The sequence below is a fragment of the Balaenoptera borealis genome (genome assembly GCF_965194805.1).
Source record: "Balaenoptera borealis genome assembly, chromosome: 4".
Classification (NCBI taxonomy): Eukaryota; Metazoa; Chordata; class Mammalia; order Artiodactyla; family Balaenopteridae; genus Balaenoptera; species Balaenoptera borealis.
In genome coordinates this window covers 19635254-19657591 of record NC_138861.1, presented here as the reverse complement: position 1 = coordinate 19657591, position 22338 = coordinate 19635254, and the positions used below count along the sequence as shown (strand labels likewise).

General features: G+C 38.7%; 1 pseudogene across 1 annotated transcript in view; it reads left to right on the top strand.

Annotated features, from left to right (window-relative positions):
* Positions 1–288: 288 nt before the first annotated feature.
* The window catches only part of LOC309628511 (alcohol dehydrogenase 1-like), a 29413-nt pseudogene continuing 7363 nt past the window's right edge, over positions 289–22338 (top strand). Inside the window, exons 1-2 of the transcript in view lie at positions 289–531; positions 12481–12665. The product of the transcript in view is annotated as an alcohol dehydrogenase 1-like (transcript). The remainder of the gene's footprint in view (positions 532–12480; positions 12666–22338) is intronic.

Here is a 22338-nt window from a genome sequence, read left to right as displayed (position 1 = left end):
GATTTTTAACATTTTTGTGGCACAAGAATGTTCACAGTATGTACTACCTGATAGGAGACTACAAGTGTAAAAATGGTGAATTGTCCACACACTACAGAGCTATTGTTAGGCATGCCCGAGTGTTTCAGAGACATTGTCTATACAATGAACTAACGTTGCCAAGTCAGTCAAAGCAGTGGTGGTTTTGCTGATGATACAGGTTCATCCAGCAAAACAAGTTGAACAAGGTAACTTCTGAGTGCTCAGGTCACAACATGTTCCACCTGTATGACCAATGAACATGGGGGAATGTGTTCAGCCATCATCTTGAAGTTCAGAGCACCTGGTTCTTCCACTGGGCTCATCAGCACTGACATCAGATGTGAGGAGAAACTCCCAGGAGAAGCTTTGAGGGATTGCCTCAACCCTCAGAACTTCAAAATGCTCGTCCATCAGGTGGTGGTGGAAGTGACTGGTTTGGGCACTGATTTTGCATTTCAGGCAACCAAGCTCATCAATACACTGAATATTGGTTTTGGACACAGAGAAAGGGTATCAAATATCAATTGTGACCACACACTGAATTGATCTCATGTAGACAAAAAATTTTAAATTATAATAAGTGGTCTTTTTGAGCACTACGTTTAAGAATTTTATGAAGTGCTTCCTATAAACTCTCCTATGTAACTGTCTAAACAGCAAAAATCAAGTTTTATAGATTAAAAACTGATACTTTAAACCATTAACACATTTTCTCCATAACAACTCAGGTTATTACCTGAGTAATATTATCTTGTTAGATACCAAGACAAAATTTGAAGCCCATTCTATCTAATTATACATTACCTGCACATAAAACTGAAAATAAATCCTGGGATTACAAATAAAAAACTAATCCCAGAGAGTGAGACCAGCAAGATGGCTGAACAGGAAGTCCTAGTCCTCCTTTCCCCACAGAAACATCAATTTAATAAAGATATACAAACCCAAACATCTTTATGTGAATTCCAGATCCCAGTTAAGAAGTTTCAGTACCACAAGCAAACACAAAACCAAGAACAGCTGCATTGAAAAGGTTAAGAAAAGCAATATCACTTTACCTGTATCAGCTCCACCGCCAAGCTAACATAGCTCACTGCCAAGAGAGAAAGACCTCAACTTGCAACTTCTACTTTGGGGGGAAAAAGAGAGTGGACCTTGCATCCCACACCAGCTTTCCAGAGCCCTGGTTTCTGCCTCGCCTCACTTTTCACTCAGAGCTGTTAACAGAACCACCGTAGGTTGGAGGCCCAGAGGCAGCGGAGGACAGTGGAAAACCGGAAGGCCCAGCTGGCGCAGTTTTGCTTAATTGGGATAAATCGATCACCCTGAGACTTCTCCGGGAGGGAGGGAGGAAGAAAGAGGAGTAAAACATGCCTCCCACATCTGCGATTTTCTGAAAGCTGCCTGAAGGACTAGTTTCTGTCTCTCCTCACCCCTGAATCAGGGCTGATGGAATCAGCACAGTGTGGCGGCCTGGGGGTCAGCAGAGACGCTGGAAAGTGGTGGGCAGCTTCAAGCACTGGCACAACTTTGTGCAACGGAGAGAAGGTGCACAACCTGAGACTTCTCCCCCAGGAGGAAGAGAAAGGAGTAGTGTGCCACCAACATACCAACCTTTCTGAGAGCAGCCTGCCAGATGGACAGGTTTTTGTCTCACGTCACTCAGAGTGAGAGAGAAGGTGAGGAGCAGGGTGTGCATCGAGGGGAAGGCATTTCAGAGGAGTGTTCAAGGGGCTGAAATCTCTCTGGCCTGATTCAGGGCCCTGATGAGGGAGCTGCCTGGTAGACCAGGGAGAATAGAATGGCTTGTTACTGTAGAATCAGAGAACCTGCAGAGCCACAGACAGAAAACAGAGGAAACAAGATGTAACAAGCTCCTGAAAAAAGAAACTGGCAAATCCCTCTAATTAGCACTTTACATACACAAGTTCAGAGAAAACACATCCACAGAAAAGGTTTGAAGCAAAATAAAAACTTTCTCAGACAAACATAAACTGAGGGAATTTATTGCCAGGAGACCTGCCTTGTAAGGCATGTTAAAAGAAGTTCTTTTGAAAGAAGGGAAATTATATAGGTCTGACTCAGATCTACATAAAGAAGAGAAGCGCATCAGAGAATGAACAAGTGAAGGAAAAGTAAAAACTTTTACTTTTTCTAAATTGAAATAGCAGATAACAGTTTGTTCAAAATAGAAGAAATGTATTCAATTATTTGTGCTTGTGTATATACATTATATGCTTAGATTTAAGTGAAATGAATGACAGCAATGATACAAGAGAAAGGAGGGAGGAATTAGGATCATTTTGTAATTATAAGGTACTCATTACCCATGAAGCAGTATAGTGTTATTTGAAAATGGACTTGTATTAGCTGCAAATGTATATTGCAAACCCTAGGGCAACTACTAAAAAAATAAGTAGAACTGTTATGCTAAGAAAAGAGAGTTGTCTGGGAGTGACATCAGCAAGATGGCAAAAGAGAAGTTTTTAATCCATCATCCTCCCACATAACACTGATCTTGGCAGCCACCCGGGGATGAGTACCTTTGCGGGAGTCTGAGAGTCCAGCGGAGAAGTTCCAGCATATTGTTGGAGCAAAAATTTCTAAGAACAGACACACTGAAGAGGGGAAACAGAACATTTCACTATGTCTGCATTACTCCTCCCCCAAAGTAGCATGGCCTGGTGCCAGGAGAGACCCCTGTCACAGACAATTTCTCCCAAGGGGGAAAGTGAGAGCGTAGAAGTGAGCGTCCAGCTTCCCCAGCCATGTGAAACACTTCCCAGGAGGCCCACTTGTTTCTCACCTGACCCAAATTTCCAAGGTAATCTGCAAAGTGGAGGGGCCGGGAGAGGCTGGAAGCATAGCAGCCAGGGCTCAGAACTCATCAAAGAGACTCTACTAACCACTTCATGGTTCTTTCTACCAACCATTTCATGGTCTCCACCAGGAATCCTGCCCAGGAGCCACTGGGGTGCATCATCTATGGACCCCCAGCTGACCCACTGTCACCCCCAACACTCCAAGTGCCTCACACATGCCCTCCATCCTCTCTGTCCATCCATGGCCAGCAAGAGCAAGCCTTTGCAGACAGCTAATGAGGAAGTGCAGAAAGCTGGCCCAGCGCTGCAGGATGGAGAGAAGGCTCACAAACATGAGCAGTCCAGGGCACCATCCTAGGGAAACAAATGAGGGGCTCTCAACACCTGGCCTGGTTTTGCAGGATTGAGAGAAGGCATACAATCTTAAGAATGCCCCTCTTCCAAGAGGGAACAAGAAATGTGTAGCAGGTGCATCAATATAGAGGTCTGAGAAAGCCTCAGAATACCTAGCCGGACTAACAGGTGAACCCAAAGCCAGTTGGTAAAGACTGGAGGAGGTTACTGCTTCTTCAGAGTGAAAACAGCAGTACAAGACTTCGAGAAACATGAAAAATCAAGAAAACATGACACTACCAAAGGAACATAATTTTCCAGTAACAAACCTCAAAGAAATGGAGATATGCAAATTGCCTGACAAAGAGCTTAAATGGATAGACAGTGGAGATTATCATCCCTTTTTTAAATAGGTCTTGTATAATGGTTTTCAACCCTTAAAAGCCCTATTCTAATTTATATAGTGCTGTATCAACTATTTTAACTAGGGGTGAGGGGTTATTTTTGCAAACCAAGTGCCAGAGATTTAATTTAATTTAATTTAATTTATTACTTATTGGGCCAGAGTATCCATGGCCACTAGGAGATATTTTAGGACAAGGACGCTATATAACCATGGGAAATTTAAGCAAGGCAATAGTTCTGATGGTTAAGATGAGGAATACCTAATTTTCCTCTATTTTATATTTGGTAACTCCCCTAAGAGTATAGGGAGCCTTTTATTTAAATTTAGTCAAATCTCCATGTAGAGGGTACCTTGTTTAAATGCAGTAGGATCCCCAGTTATAACTATACCTTGAGTCCTAATATTAAGTCCATGAAAGTTTGTCTATTGTTGTAGACAATTTAGAACCTACATGATAGAAGCACAAAACCTTTTTTTGGTTTGTTTTTCTGTTGTATAAAGTTCTAGTAGTTTTGGATTTCCAATTGGGTCAAATTGTGGATGTCTCTTTTTTGGTAGTAACTGGCTATACTTTGAGGAAATCCTCTCTGCTCTATTTATATTTAGAGTTTCTTCCTCCAGAGAGTCTCATATGAGCATTGTCAGGGTTCAGGGCCTCCCCTACAGCACTGCTTGCTCTATAGGGTTTAAGGACCCCCGGCTTAAGTTGGCTGTGCCATGGGTATTTTTCCCTATAATCCTGAGAAACAGGATCTTCGTTGGTGACAGAGGCATAGGCAGCGGAAGGAGCAAAGCATTATGTAGGGTCCTAGTGAATAACCTGTTTTAGGAATGTGAACCTCTCAGCTAAAATCTGTTCAAATGTGCACTGATGATGTCACATATGTACCAAGAGGGTGTGAAAAGATTTATTACTAACATAAGCTTTATGAAGAGAGCAGACATGCTCTTAAGCAGTTTCAAAAATGGCTTGAGAGAACTAGGTGGGGTGACTGGCTTTGACCTTCATTGTGGTTAAGGGGTGGATCAGGGTGAGCAGGTCACGGCATGTGGTTTGGATTTTCCCCCAGAACCAAAGGAGAGTATTCAGGATTTCTTATAATACTGATCAGATGTGGGGCAAGAATGGAATAGGGATGGGTGAGGGCTTAAAATCAGTCAGCAGTCAAATGTCCAAAATGGAATCAGACTGTTACTAGGATTAAATGTAGAATGTCTCCCTCATCTCTCATTAATGATTCTGCACCAATTTACTACCTAATGTAGGATGTTTTAATTTTTGATGGCTCTAATTTTTTTAACCTTGTGTTAATATTTGCTTTCTACTTTCAAAGGGTGTTAAAACCACTGTGTTACCAAAGTGATAACCAACTACCTGCCAAAAGAATCAATATAAACCCACTTATAACCCATAAGTTACCTTTGGACAGAACCAATGAAGATTTTTAAATACCCTGAGCTGGAAAATGTTGAGAATATTGTTCATTGATCTCCCAGATGCCTCAATTTTGTTTTGAAAATCCTAAGGGATGTGTCTTTTAGGGTCCTCTGAGAAGTAGTTAGCAAGACAGAATTAGATATTCATTGGTTAAAAACTTGTGAAGGATAAAGAGGAAAGGAGCTGAAATGGGCAGAAAGGGATTCCAAAATGCAATGCTGATCCAATGCCTGTTAAAGGAGAGAGAGAAGGAAGGATTCAGTGGGAAGAAACTTATACCACAGTGTAGTTTTACAAAAATGTTGGGCATGCCAATGGCGTGTCCCCAACAAAAAAGTTTCCCTATACACCAGGGGTTGGCAAACTTTCCCTTGAAAGGCCAGTGTTAAGCACCAGATTGTGTCCCTTCTAGAAAAAAAATTTAAAAAGATATGTTGAGGTCCTAAGCCATAGTATCTCAAAACGTGGCCTTGTTTGGAAATACAGTTGCAGATGTTATTAGTTAAGTTGAGATGAGGTCATACTGTAGGAGAGTGGGCCCCCAATCCCACATGACTGGTGTCCTAAGAAGAAGCCAGCCATGTGAAGGCAGAGACACACAGGGAGAATTCATGTGTTGATAAAGTCAGAGACTGGTGTTAGGCAGCTGCAAGTCAAGGAACCTAGGATGTCATGGTGGCCAAACATTGCCAGTAACCACCAGCAGCTAGGAGAGGGCAAGGAAGGAATACCGCCACAGTTTTCAGAGGGAACGTGTCCCTGCTGACATCTTGATTTTGGACTTCTAGCTTCCAGAACTATCAGACAATAAATTTCTGTTGTTTTAAATCACCCAGTTTATGTTACATTGTTGCAGTAGTCCTAGGAAACTAACACAGCCAAATAGTAAATATGTTAGGCTGTGAATGCCATATGGCCTCTGTCACAACTACCCAAGTCAGCCATTGTACCATAAAGCAGCCATAGGCAATGCATAAATGGATGAGCATGATTGCATTTCAATAAAGTTTTATTTGCAAAAACAGATAGCGGGCCAGATTTGACTGTGGGCTGTAATTTACTGAACACTGCATTAAAGGAATCCCTGGGAGCAACCAGAAGGAAGTGAAGTGTCATCATTTGTGGGAGTGGCCTTCCATCTACTATGCTCCCCACAACATTTATATATATATATATATATATATATATATATATATATATATAAATGATTTATATATAATTATATATAATGGGAGAAGACTATTCTATTAATGTGGCAAAGTCAATTTTGGGAATCAACTGGGAATTTTCATAAAATAAAGTTTCACAATAATTTCATGACAAAATAATTTCCCTCTCTGCTAATTTATGTGCTCTTGCTTGATAGAAAGCAATACTTCAAGGAGCTAATATAATTGAAAGCCAACTCAAACAGCTTTTAACAGATTAAAAAATAAACCTAGAGTAGAAAGGCCTCGCTATTAACAACCCTAGGGATGGAAACTCCCTGTTCAGACCTAGAGGATTTTTCTTTAAAGTGTGTATGCCTTTAAAATGTCTGTGGTAGGGTTTCCCTGGTGGCACAGTGGTTAAAGAATCCGCCTGCCAATGCAGGGGACAAGTGTTTGAGCCCTGGTCTGGGAAGATCCCACATGCCGCGGAGCAACTAAGCGTGTGCGCCACAACTACTGAGCCTGCGCTCTAGAGCCTGTGAGCCTAGAGCCCGCGCTTAGCAACAAGAGAAGCCACCGCAATGAGAAGCCCACGCACCGCCAGCAGAGACCCAACACAGCCAAATAAATAAATAAAAATAAATAAAAATTTTTAAAAATGGTTGAAATTGTAAATTAAAAAAACAAATCTAGAGATTAAGACCTGGTCAAATTTGACTACGGAGTGCAAATAATACACAATTTATAGTATCTTCTTACACCATTCCTGTCTGTGTCTAAGTCCCTGATCCTATGATTTCAACTTTCTTAATTACCTAAGACTTCTGTGAACTGTAATTTGTAAGTTTATATGTAATGTTAGGCACTATATATATAATGTAGGCAACCTCCTGGAACAAAATGAATAGTTGACAAAACAAAATCCACAGGAATACTAGGGTATTATTTTTTTTATCCTTTTGTAACAAACGGGATAAAAGTAAATGAGGAAGGCCAGGACAAGACCCTACTCAAATTCTCTACTGAAAAGTGCAAAACAATTCAAGAAAAAAAAAAAAAGGTACAATGTATTTAACAGCATGAAAAGATGCAGGAGTCCATAAACAAATAATTAGATGCAGGTTCTAGAGTAAGCAATCTAAAGTCTTACTGTATGGGGAGTGCTCCCTGGGATGCCTACACATTGTCAGCCTGGTGCTTGTACCAAAGAAGTTCCTACCTTGGCCATCTCACTTCCCACCATGTTGTTGCTTGCTCATTCTACAAGAGCTCCAGGACATTCTTTCAATTCCTTAAATGTGCCAAGCTCATTAACACCTCAAGTTTTTGCAATGGTTTCCTCTGCTTGAAACTTCCCTCAGCTCTATGTGTGGCTAGAAATATAGTAGGTGCTCAATAAATATTTGTCAAGAAAAGGAGGAGTTGGATGGAAACTACTAACAAAATTTGATCGAAAGGCTAAAAGAGACTAATACAGAGAACGACAGCACTTGAAGCTACAAGGAAAAGGGATAATAAATTGGATAAAATTGCTCTACCAGCTATTGTTCTATTTAATGAAGAAACTAAAAAAAAAAAGAAAAGTATCAGTGATTCAATCATTGAGTGCCTATATTTGCATAAGATTCATTAATACAAATAGTAAAATAAGATACTATTCCTCATAGGTCATCTAATGCAACCTATGCTTACACAGATGAGGAAACACTGAGACAGACAGCTCCTGAATCACAAGTTTACATTGGCTCAAGTTCAGATAAAAACCTGTAAAAAGGTCTGTGATGAGGATCCACCATGACTTTTAAAAAATATATTTATTTATTTATTTTGGCTGTGCCAGGTCTTAGTTGTGGCACGCAGGATCTTCGCTGCAGCATGAGGGATCTTTAGTGGCAGCATGCGGACGCTTAGTTGCTGCATACGAACTCTTAGTCGTGGCATACATATAGGATCCAGTTCCCCGACCAGGAATCGAACCTGGGCCCCCTGCATTGGGAGTGTGGAGTCTTACCCTCTGGACTACCAGGGAAGTCCCCACCATGACTTTCGTTTTTTTTGCCTTTTGAATTTTATTTTATTTATTTTTTTATACAGCAGGTTCTTATTAGTTATCTATTTTATACATATTGGTGTATATATGTCAATCCCAACCTCCCAATTCATCCCACCAGCACCACCTGCCCCCGCTTTCCCCCCTTGGTGTCCATACGTTTGTTCTCTACATCTGTGTCTCTATTTCTGCCTTGCAAACTGGTTCATCTGTACCCACCATGACTTTCTTACTAACCTTTTTATTCTCCATTGACTAGCCCAAGGTGTGGCATATATTAATAGACACAATTTTAAAAGTTGATGAATAAAGAAATGAATAAAATAAAAAATCAGAGAGACATTGGGGTATTATTATTTTTGTTTCTCAAATAGACTGAACAAAACTTAATTTAACCTGAAATTCCATCTCACCTCCTATCTGGACTGATCAAAACACAATCAAAGTAAAGTGAGAGGTGAGAAAACCTGAATAATTAAATGCTTCAGCATCACAAAGAACGTTCAAATCATCACAGTTTTCAAAAGAAATAATTTTGTAATAGTTTTGGAAAAGTGAATAAAGTGTTCAACTTAGTGTATTTTTATAAAAATTGCTGTAAATTACATAAGCCACAATATGTTATAAAATATAACATTTATCTGAGGATTCATGAGAGATTATTCCATTATCTAATCTACTTGTTTAAAATTGGCATAAAACAGTAATTTTCAAATGTAGTGTGATAGAAGTAATAAATCTAAACTGTACTATCCTGATAGGTAGGGTTTTATGCTTCCATGTCTGAAGACGAGATCATGTTGAGTGCCCAGAGCAAGCAAATGAGCAGCAAAGGCAGAAACCACTCCTGACCCCTTTAGTCCCTTCTTCTCGCATCTGATCTACCCATTACTTTCCTAATATTCTTATTTTCTATCATGTCCTTTCATTTTTTCATTCATATTATTGTTTTTTCTTGAAAAATATGACATCCTATCTTGGGATATGAATTAAAAAGTGAGAGAACGAAATACAAATTATCTTATTTTCGTCATTTCAATTTAAAATTATAAATGTAACCAGTAGAAGAACTAAAAATAATAATGAGAAGCTCTAAGGAAGAGGAAGAAAGAGAGTTGGCTGCATCTTGCACAATATATTATTTTGTTTAAAATTAATAAATAAGGTATAGGCATATTACTTCATTCTATGGAGTAACTACCAAAAGATCTAAAATCAGGAAATTTTAAGTGTGTATACCTCTGTTTAGTGAAGTTGGAAATGGTAAATTGTTTTCTCATTATAGGTCCTTCTGTTCTATTTTATTTTTGTTATGCACTTATATTACTTAATAAAAAAATAGAAAATAAGGTTAAAATGGGAAGTTTAAGGTGGACTGTCTAAAATCCAAGACAGGGGGATTCTATTCATTAGCTCAGAGGCAGATCCCACTAATTCTGGGTGTTCCGATGCTGGTGGTCTCACCAAGCCACATTTTGAGAAACACTGATTTAAGTATTATCCCATTTATGTAAGTCTAGTTATCTTTTTTATAGATACATATGTAGATAGACTCCATAGATATATAATGGAATGGAATGGAGGGGAGAGGAGGGGAGGGGAGGGGAGGGGAATAGAACAGAACAGAATAGGAAAGAAAATGTTCTGAAAGGATATTCACTCAAAAGTCAATAGTGACTATGCTAGTATTGTGAAGTTTCAGCTAATTCTTACCTTCAAATTGTACTACTATGAATTGTTTTTTATGCAATGATCATGTATAATTTTCCAAAAAAACAATAAAGTCACATTTGTTTAAAATTCTTCCTTGAAAAGAAAAAAGTAAGCTTAAAGAAAAAGAACAGATTGAAAATTTAAAATAAAAATAAGAGGCAAAAAGATAAAATGGTAAATTGAAAAATGAGATAAAATAAGTGAGTTTTAAAATAAAGCCCACATTGAGGCAGGTTTCAACCAGAGATGGAGAGATACTCTGTCTTATTTACAGCATCTTTACTCATCACTATTTCCATCAACACAGAAAATACCTGAGGAACAGCAGGCAACCAGTAAATACATATTTACAGATTGAGTATCAAGGTTGAAAAAGCTTGCTCTAGATCCTTCTGTTTCTAAAACCAGATGACGTGGATTATTTGGTTACTTGAGCCACTAAATACCCATTTTTGCAGTTTGAGTTAGGTTTCTGTCCTAACACAGTTCTTTTCTAAATAATCTCTTTAATTTTGTTCTTTCTTTTATGTTCTTTCCCTGCTATCTTTCACCAATCTTTACCATTCTTTCTAAACTTCTCTCTCTTCTCATCATTTCTTACATTTTTCTTCATTATTTGGCCCCCCAAATCATGGAATTTGAAATCAGAAATCTTATTTGAGCTGTAGCTAAAATTATATTTGTGAAACTCAGTCTCCTTATCAATAAAGGGATGATATGAACAATTAGTCTAGAGGTTGGGTTAAGAATAAAATGAGATTATGGATGTAGAATTTCCAAACCATAAAGCACCACATACATTGTAAGAAAAGTTTGTTATTTTTACTTTATCTCTTTTATTTTTCCTTCTAAAACCCCCATTTACTTTCATTTTTTCCTTTCAAAAATCCTCCTTCCTTTCTCTTTAAATTGTTCTCATCCTCATCCTTCACCTCCCCATTTTATATCTTTCATTTTCCTTCCCCCTGTCTCCCTCAGTTTTTCATTTCTCCACTCCCTTCATCTCTCCATCCCTGATTGGTGTGTAATGGCTATGAATCACGCTGAGGTCTGAGAACAATGTCATACTCAGTCTGGACTGGTGAGGGGAAGAGACAAAAGTTCTCACTTCTGCACCAGTCAAAGGGAATGATGGAGCAAGCTAAACTCTCCACAGAAATAGCCGGCAAAGTAAGGCATGGTTTACTCTTGAAATGTAGTCCTGTGTATGATCTTACTAGTGGGTGAAACTTTATTATCTAAGGCTGTGTTGAAGTTGCCATGGGAATACACGTGCACCATGTTTTACACAATGGAAGTATTCCTGGTAAACTGTAAGTCAATTTTTAAGAAATAAGAGCATAACTGTGATAAAATAAGAACAATTATTATTTAAAGAAACATCTTAATCAATCATTCTGTAAAGTAAAAATATCCTTCTATAAAACTAAAATCATCCTCCAGTTGCAGCCACCTACTAACATACGGAAAAAATCGATAGATAAATATCTAAGCTTGAACTGTACAGAGATTTAAAAATAAAAATGCAATAAATGAATACGAGCTATAAGACACAGGAACTAAGTGCCAAGATAAGATAAAATGTTCCTCATGATGTTTTACAAGAATGAATTTGACTAAAGAAGAAAACTAATATTGTTTCTTTTGTCCTATAACCAAAGTAACATCCAACTTTTCTTATAATTTTCTTTACATGAAGAATTATAATTGTCCCTATTTTAAATAAATGATTAATATTAGGACATATAATGCAGAAATTTAGACTCTATAAACTGAACTGTGCTCCATAGATCAGTTGGCTAAGATTAACTTCTCGGGCCATTTGGAATGAAAGAAATCCTTTAAGAGTAAAGTATATCAATCAGATGCCTGGGATAAAACAATTTTTAAATAAAGACTATCTATGTACCAATATCATAGAATGACATGAGATATATGAGAGGTATATACATAGGCTTACTTTTCTCTACAGATAGCTAAATTGATAGATATCACTGATTTCACATTACAACATTTTATATTATATATATTCACATGTATATATGCTATTGCTTTCAATGAATGAAGTAGATTATCTGCATTTCAAAGTGAGATAACCAGAATGACCAGTTAGCATAGTAGAAGTGAATTTAACTACATATTTCATCCAATTTTTGTTTAATAGCAATAAGCCCATTTCACCATTTTATCTTTTTTTATGTTTTTTTAAAAATAAATTTATTTATTTATTTATGGCAGCGTTGAGTCTTCATTGCTGCATGCAGGCTTTCTCTAGTTGCAGCGAGTGGGGGCTACTCTTCATTGCAGTACACGGGCTTCTCATTGCGGTGGCTTCTCTTGTTGCAGAGCACAGGCTATAGGCCTGCGGGCTTTAGTAGTTGTGGCATGCAGGCTCAGTAGTTGTGGCTCGCGGACTCTAGAGTGCAGGCTCAGTAGTTGTTGCACAAAGGTTTAGTTGCTACGCGGCATGTGGGATCTTCCCGGACCAGGGCTTGAACTCGTGTCCCCCGCATTGGCAGGTGGATTCTTAAACACTGCGCCACCAGGGAAGTCCCACCATTTTATGTTTTTTTAAAATAGATTATCACATCCAGGCAGCCATTGCCTGGACAGCAAATGCTCCCCCATCCATTGAAGAGATTGAAGTTGATCCAACTAAGGCTGGTGAAGTTCGAATTAATGTAAATATAAATGAGACTTTTAGCAGGTGTGGATGTGGATATATGTGTTTATAATAATTGTATAAGTTTAGGAGAACAAATGGCATTTTTTCTACTGAAAAATAATTAAGGCTCTCTCCAATTTATACTTAGATCTATAGGACCATACATAATAGCAAAAATCATTTCATTTTGTTAAAGTGGCACAAATATAGATAAATACTGAAATGTCATCAAATGTTTTAGATACACTTTTGGTTTTCTGGGATTTTTTTTTTTTTGGCTACGTTGGGTCTTCCTTGCTGCGTACGGGCTTTCTCTACTTGTGGTGAGTGGGAGCTAATCTTCATTGCAGTCCGTGGGCTTCTCATTATGTTGGCTTCTCTTGTTGCGGAGCATGGGCTCTACGTGCATGGGCTTCAGTAGTGGTGCCGCGCAGGCTCTAGAGTGCAGGCTCAGTAGTTGTGGCGAACGGGCTTAGTTGCTCCACGGCATGTGGTATCTTCCTGGACCAGGGATTGAACCCATGTCCTCTGCATAGGCAGGCGGATTCTTAGCCACTGCACCACCAGAGAAGTCCCTACACTTTTGTTTTTAAACATTATGGAAGTTAACACAGGCAATTATTGACCGTAAGCTTCTTATTTTTTTCACAGTTATATAGTATTTCTGACATGCAGTTATATAGTAGATCAGACACTCTATCCCCAGGGGCTGAGAAGGCAGAGGCTCTCTTCCCACACCTGGCTCCCATCCATAGAGGCTCTACTGCAGACGTGGCCAACCTAGATTACTGGGACCCAGATAACCTCCCTTTTCCTCCCCAGCTTTCACTGCTAGGCTCCACACTGGAGGGCAAGATGAGAAGAACTCAGGATACCATTTGCTGGCTCACTACCCTCACTCCTAACTCTGATGTAGTAGTGTAGAAAATCTAACTAAGGGGAAGGCAAGAAAGGAGAACTGGCAACTGCAGTTCTATTGAGTGGGCAGACTTTATTGGGAAGACAGTGTGGAGGAACTCAGGCCTTAAGGCATTGTCAAAAACAATAGAGGTCTGGGCTTACCTGGTGGCGCAGTGGTTAAGAATGCACCTGCCAATGCAGGGGACACGGGTTCGAGCCCTGGTTCAGGAAGATCCCACATGCCGCGGAGCAAATAAGCCCGTGCGCCACAACTACTGAGCCTGCGCTCTAGAGCCCGTGAGCCAAAACTACTGAGCCTGCGTGCCACAACTACTGAAGCCCGTGTGGCTAGAGCCCGAGCTCTGCAACAAGAGAAGCCACAGCAATGAGAAGCCCGCACAGCATAACGAAGAGTAGCCCCCACTTGCCACAACTAGAGAAAGCCTGTACACAGCAATGAAGACCCAACGCAGCCAAAATAAATAAATAAATAAATTTATAAAAAAAAATAATAGAGGTCTTAGTGATGAGCAAATAAAAGAAGGCTAAAAGCTCCATGAAACTAGTAGCAGCAACTTTAACACAGAACTGCGGAAAGAAACAGTTAAAAGAGGTCCTGCTAAGATCACATTTGTCCCAGAAGGCTGTGGGCATGCACTAAGGCTGCTCCCACTCAGGAGCAACCAGAGTGGGTACTTGAGAGCTACTAGTCACTGGGTGAACATGGGGAAGTCTTGAAAGCATTCCCCAAGATATATGCAGATTCATCGCAAAGAATACAGGCCTTACTGGCTCAAGGAGCTTGAGCACAATCTCTGATCAAGCACTAGTCAAATAGTAAGCCATGCTGATCCAAGGGTAACTTTTAGGTTTTATTTTATTTAAAAATGAAACCAAAGGAAAAAGGTGAAAACCTGAACATGACATCAGAGACTACACAATGGTGGAGAGTGGGGGAGAGGGAAATAGACTTCATAGAATTAGTCTATGTAAGCCACTAAACAAACTAACAAAAACAACAACATCAACAAGCCCCAATGGGAATGGAGGAGGAAGGGGAAACTAATCAGAATCCAGAGATGCTGCAATATATTATCGAAAATATCCAGTTTTGAGCATAATATTACAAGACATATAAAGAAACAGGAAGGTGTGACCCTTAAACAAGAAAAAGAAAAGACAATCAAAATTACACTTGAGACGTCCCAGAGATTAGACTTAGCAGACAAATACTTGAGATCAGCTATTATAAATATATTCAAAAAACTAAAGAAAATCATATTGATATAATTAAAAGAAAGCATGATGACAATGACTCATCAAAAAGTGAAAATCAACAAAGTAGACATTTTTTTAAAAAAAGAACCAAATGGAGTTGAAAAGTATGATCGCCAAAATGAAAATTTCACTGGAGGTGCTCACTGGAGTAGATTTGAGCTGGCAGAAGAAATCAGTAAACTTTAAGATAGATCGTTAGAGATTATACAATCTGAAGAACAAAAAGAAAAATGAATAAAGAAAAACAAAGAGACCCTCAGAGACCTGTGGTATGCTATTAAGCATATCAACATATACATAATGGGTGTCTCAGAAGAGAGAGAAAAGGAAGCAAAAAAAAATTGAAAGAATTAACTGCTGAAAACATTACCAAATATGCTGGAAAATGTTAATCTACATATCCAAGAAGCTCAATGAATTTCAAGTATGATAAACGCAGAGATCCACAGCTAGACATATTCATAGCCAAAGTCTGTGTTCAAAGACAAATATAAAGACAAAATCTTGAAAGAAGCATGAGAAAAATGACACATCACATAAAAAGGAACCCCAATAAGACTAACAATTAATATCAGAAACAGCCCATTGCTGTATTCCTGGTACTGCAGCAGCATGCAGCACATAGGAATTGCTCCATAAATATTTGCTGAGGGAATATGCCAGGCAACTGAATGGAAACCTCCTGCTAAAGCTGAGCAGATTCTAGAAGAAAAAGGGAAAGAAAAGACCTGTGTTCTCTGTGGGAACAAAGAAGGGAAGATTTCTTTAAGGGGAGGAAAAAATTGACTTGATAATGGGAAGAAAGTTGTGTTTAAATGGGTAGGGGGGAGGGATTAACCAAGATGGCGGAGTAGAAGGACGTGCTCTCACTCCCTCTTGCGAGAGCACCAGAATCACAACTGGCTGCTGGACAATCATTGACAGGAAGACCCTGGACTTCACCAAGGAGGATACCCCACATCCAAGGACAGAGGAGAAGCCACAGTGAGACGGTAGGAGGGGCGCAATCAGAGTAAAATCAAATCCCGTAACTGCTGGGTGGGTGACTCACAGACTGGCGAACACTTATACCACAGAAGTCCACCCACTGGAGTGAAGGTTCTGAGCCCCACGTCAGGCTTCCCAACCTGGGGGTCCGGCAACGGGAGGAGGAATTCCTAGAGAATCAGACTTTGAAGCCTAGTGGGAATTGATTGCTGGACTTCGACAGGACTGGGGGAAACAGAGACCCCACTCTTGGAGGGCACACACAAAGTAGTGTGCGCCATCAGGACCCAGGGGAAGGAGCAGTGACCCTGGGGGAGACTGAACCAGACCTACCTGCTGGTGTTGGGGGGTCTCCTGCAGAGGCGGGGGGTGGCTCTGTTTCACCGTGGGGACAAGGACACTGGCAGCGGAGGTTCTGGGAAGTGCTCCTTGGCGTGAGCCCTCCCAGAGTCTGCCATTAACCCCACCAAAGAGCCCAGGTAGGCTCCAGTGTTGGGTTGCCTCAGGCAAAACAACCAACAGGGAGGGAACCCAGCCCCACCCATCAACAGTCAAGTGGATTAAAGTTTTACTGAGCTCTGACCGCCACAGCAACAGTCAGCTCTACCCACCACCAGAGCCTCCCATCAAGCCTCTTAGATAGCCTCAACCACCAGAGGGCAGACAGCAGAAGCAAGAAAAACTACAATCCTGCAGCCTGTGGACCAAAAACCGCAGTTACAGAAAGACAGACAAGATGAAAAGGCAGAGGGCTATGTACCAGATGAAGGAACAAGAAAAAAACCCAGAAAAACAACTAAATGAAGTGCAGATAGGCAACCTTCCAGAAAAAGAATTCAGAATAATGATAGTGAAGATGATCCAGGACCTCGGAATAAGAATGGAGGCAAAGATCGAGAAGATGCAAGAAATGATTAACGAAGACCTAGAAGAATTAAAGAACAAACAAACAGAGATGACCAATTCAATAACTGAAATGAAAACTACACTAGAAGGAATCAAGAGCAGAATAACTGAGGCAGAAGAACGGATAAGTGACCTGGAAGACAGAATGGTGGAATTCACTGCTGCAGAACAGACTAAAGAAAAAAGAATGAAAAGAAATGAAGACAGCCTAAGAGACCTCTGGGACAACATTAAATGCAACAACATTCGCATTAGAGGGGTCCCAGAAGGAGAAGAGAGAGAGAAAGGACCAGAGAAAATATTTGAAGAGACTGCAGTCGAAAACTTCCCTAACATGGGAAAGGAAATAGCCACCCAAGTCCAGGAAGCACAGAGAGTCCCATACAGGATAAACCCAAGGAGAAACACGCTGAGACACATAGTAATCAAATTGGCAAAAATTAAAGACAAAGAAAAATTATTGAAAGCAGCAAGGGAAAAACGACAAATAACATACAAGGGAACTCCCATAAGGTTAACAGCTGATTTCTCAGCAGAAACTCTGCAAGCCAGAAGGGAGTGGCATGATATACTTAAAGTGATGAAAGGAAAGAACCTACAACCAAGATTACTCTACCCAGCAAGGATCTCATTCACATACGATGGAGAAATCAAAAGCTTTACAGACAAGCAAAAGCTAAGAGATTCAGCACCACCAAACCAGCTCTACAACAAATTTAAAGGAACTTCTCTAAGTGGGAAACACAAGAGAAGAAAAGGATCTACAAAAACAAACACAAAACAATTAAGAAAATGGTCATAGGAACATACATATCAATAATTACCTTAAACATAAATGGATTAAATGCTCCAATCAAAAGACACAGGCTTCCTGAATGGATACAAAAACAAGACCCATATATATGCTGTCTACAAGAGACCCACTTTAGACCTAGGGACACATACAGACTGAAAGTGAGGGGATGGAAAAAGATATTCCATGCAAATGGAAATCAAAAGAAAGCTGGAGTAGCTATACTCATATCAGATAAAATAAACTTTAAAATAAAGAATATTACAAGAGACAAAGAAGGACACTACATAATGATCAAGGGAGCAATCCAAGAAGAAGATATAACAATTATAAATATATATGCACCCAACATAGGAGCACCTCAATACATAAGGCAACTGCTAACAGCTATAAAAGAGGAAATCGACAGTACCACAATAATAGTGGGGGACTTTAACACCTCACTTACACCAATGGACAGATCATCCAAAATGAAAATAAATAAGGAAACCGAAGCTTTAAATGACACAATAGACCAGATAGATTTAATTGATATTTATAGGACATTCCATCCAAAAACAGCAGATTACACGTTCTTCTCAAGTGCGCACGGAACATTCTCCAGGATAGATCACATCTTGGGTCACAAATCAAGCCTCAGTAAATTTAAGAAAATTGAAATCATATCAAGCATCTTTTCTGACCACAACGCTATGAGATTAGAAATCAATTACAGGGAAAAAAACGTAAAAAAAAAAAACACATGGAGGCTAAACAATACGTTACTAAATAACCAAGAGATCACTGAAGAAATCAAAGAGGAAATCAAAAAATACCTAGAGACAAATGACAATGAAAACACGATGATCCAAAACCTATGGGATGCAGCAAAAGCAGTTCTAAGAGGGAAGTTTATAGCTATACAAGCCTACCTGAAGAAACAAGAAAAATCTCAAGTAAACAATCTAACCTTACACCTAAAGAAACTAGAGAAAGAAGAACAAACAAAACCCAAAGTTAGCAGAAGGAAAGAAATCATAAAGATCAGAGCAGAAATAAATGAAATAGAAACAAAGAAAACAATAGCAAAGATCAATAAAACTAAAAGTTGGTTCTTTGAGAAGATAAACAAAATTGATAAGCCATTAGCCAGACTCATCAAGAAAAAGAGGGAGAGGACTCAAATCAATAAAATCAGAAATGAAAAAGGAGAAGTTACAACAGACACCGCAAAAATACAAGGCATCCTAAGAGACTACTACAAGCAACTTTATGCCAATAAAATGGACAACCTGGAAGAAATGGACAAATTCTTAGAAAGGTATAACCTTCCAAGACTGAACCAAGAAGAAACAGAAAATATGAACAGACCAATCACAAGTAATGAAATTGAAACTGTGATTAAAAATCTTCCCACAAACAAAAGTCCAGGACCAGATGGCTTCACAGGTGAATTCTATCAAACATTTAGAGAAGAGCTAACACCTATCCTTCTCAAACTCTTCCAAAAAATTGCAGAGGAAGGAACACTCCCAAACTCATTCTATGAGGCCACCATCACCCTGATACCAAAACCAGACAAAGACACTACAAAAAAAAGAAAATTACAGACCAATATCACTGATGAATATAGATGCAAAAATCCTCAACAAAATACTAGCAAACAGAATCCAACAACACATTAAAAGGATCATACACCACGATCAAGTGGGATTTATCTCAGGGATGCAAGGATTCTTCAATATACGCAAATCAATCAATGTGATACACCATATTAACAAATTGAAGAAGAAAAACCATATGATCATCTCAACAGATGCAGAAAAAGCTTTTGACAAAATTCAACACCCATTTCTGATAAAAACTCTCCAGAAAGTGGGCATAGAGGGAACCAACCTCAACATAATAAAGGCCATATATGACAAACCCACAGCAAACATCATTCTCAATGGTGAAAAACTGAAACCATTTCCTCTAAGATCAGGAACGAGACAAGGATGTCCACTCTCACCACTATTATTCAACATAGTTCTGGAAGTCTTAGCCATGGCAATCAGAGAAGAAAAAGAAATAAAAGGAATACAAATTGGAAAAGAAGAAGTAAAACTGTCACTGTTTGCGGATGACGTGATACTATACATAGAGAATCCTAAAAATGCCACCAGAAAACTGCTAGAGCTAATTAATGAATATGGTAAAGTTGCAGGATACAAAATTAATGCACAGAAATCTCTTGCATTCCTATACACTAATGATGAAAAATCGGAAAGAGAAATTATGGAAACACTCCCATTTACCATTGCACCAAAAAGAATAAAATACCTAGGAATAAACCTACCTAGGGAGACAAAACACCTGTATGCAGAAAACTATAAGACACTGATGAAAGAAATTAAAGATGATACCAACAGATGGAGAGATATACCATGTTCTTGGATTGGAAGAATCAACATTGTGAAAATGAGTATACTACCCAAAGCAATCTACAGATTCAATGCAATCCCTACCAAATTACCAATGGCATTTTTTACGGAGCTAGAACAAATCATCTTAAAATTTGTATGGAGACACAAAAGACCCTGAATAGCCAAAACAGTCTTGAGGGAAAAAAATGGAGCTGGAGGAATCAGACTCCCTGACTTCAGACTATACTACAAAGCTACAGTAATCAAGACAATATGGTACTGGCACAAAAACAGAAACATAGATCAATGGAACAAGATAGAAAGCCCAGAGATTAACCCACGTACCTATGGTCAACTAATCTATGACAAAGGAGGCAAAGATATACAATGGAGAAAAGACAGTCTCTTCAATAAGTGGTGCTGGGAAAACTGGACAGCTACATGTAAAAGAATGAAATTAGAATACTCCCTAACACCATACACAAAAATAAACTCAAAATGGATTAGAGACCTAAATATAAGACTGGACACTATAAAACTCTTAGAGGAAAACATAGGAAGAACACTCTTTGACATAAATCACAGCAAGATATTTTTTGATCCACCTCCTAGAGGAATGGAAATAAAAACAAAAATAAACAAATGGGACCTAATGAAACTTCAAAGCTTTTGCACAGCAAAGGAAACCATAAACAAGATGAAAAGACAACCCTCAGAATGGGAGGAAATATTTGCAAATGAATCAACAGACAAAGGATTAATCTCCAAAATATACAAACAGCTCATTCAGCTCAATATTAAAGAAACAAACACCCCAATCCAAAAATGGGCAGAAGACCTACACAGACATTTCTCCAAAGAAGACATACAGACGGCCACGAAGCACATGAAAAGATGCTCAACATCACTAATTATTAGAGAAATGCAAATCAAAACTACAATGAGGTATCACCTCACTCCTGTTAGAATGTGCATCATCAGAAAATCTACAAACAACAAATGCTGGAGAGGGTGTGGAGAAAAGGGAACCCTCCTGCACTGTTGGTGGGAATGTAAATTGATACAGCCACTATGGAGAACAATATGGAGGTTCCTTAAAAAACTAAAAGTAGAATTACCATATGACCCAGCAATCCCACTACTGGGCATATACCCAGAGAAAACCATAATTCAAAAAGACACATGCACCCGAATGTTCAGTGCAGCACTATTTACAATAGCCAGGTCATGGAAGCAACCTAAATGCCCATCAACAGACGAATGGATAAAGAAGTTGTGGTACATATATACAATGGAATATTACTCAGCCATAAAAAGGAACGAAATTGAGTCATTTGTTGAGAAGTGGATGGATCTAGAGACTGTCATACAGAGTGAAGTAAGTCAGAAAGAGAAAAACAAATATCATATATTAATGCATGTATGTGGAACCTGGAAAAATGGTACAGATGAGCCGGTTTGCAGGGCAGAAGTTGAGACACAGATGTAGAGAATGGACATATGGACACCAAGGGGGGAAAACTGCGGTGGGGTGGGGATGGTGGTGTGCTGAATTGGGCGATTGGGATTGACATGTATACACTGATGTGTATAAAATTGATGCCTAATAAGAACCTGCAGTATAAAAAACAAACAAACAAAACAACTAATACTAAACTTTCATTGGGTTATTTGTATGGAAATATGTTAATATAAATGTTTCAGACATTACATGAAATTTCTAAAAATCTTATATTTGTATTTGTATGGAAATATGTATGGAAATATGTTAATATAAATGTTTCAGCCATTACATGAAATTTCTAAAAATCTTATATGTTCTGGTATAATGTTATAAGTAATAATCCTAGTTATTACTTTAAAATGTATATCTCAGAAATAACTAATTTTCTTGTCAACTGCATTATTATGAACTTTCATCAAATCTTTAACTGTGGTCATTTTTAAGTCTTTTGTCATTTACAGACAGTTCTGGGTGTACTCTGATGCTTTTGCAAATATGTTCTTATAAAAGGGTTTCATCTTCAAGAAATTCATGGAAAAGACTCTGACAAGTACAGGTTTCTGGTAAGTGACTGTACTGCTGAACTGAATGAATAAGCATTTTCAGAACTCTAATGAAAAACTGATGAACTCATAAAAGTGCTAACAAAAGATCAAGATAAAAAAAAAAATTAATTACATGGGACTGAGTGAACTGATGAGGATGAGTATAATTTTTGTGACTTTCTGTCTGAATTAAAAAAAAAAATCCCACAAGGACTCAGAGGCAAAGAATATACAAATCAATTTTCACTGCAAAGTAAAGGAGCTGTTACAGTGGAGGATTACTGGACTGAATGTCAATATTATGACATAGTATGAGTGTGTTTCATGTTTGGTAATTGCAATCATTGTTGCTTTTGTTGTGGTCATCCATGTACAATGCTTGGTGTCAGTCTATTTATCTCTTGTAAAAATAAAATACAGCGTGTATGTGTGAAAAAAAAAA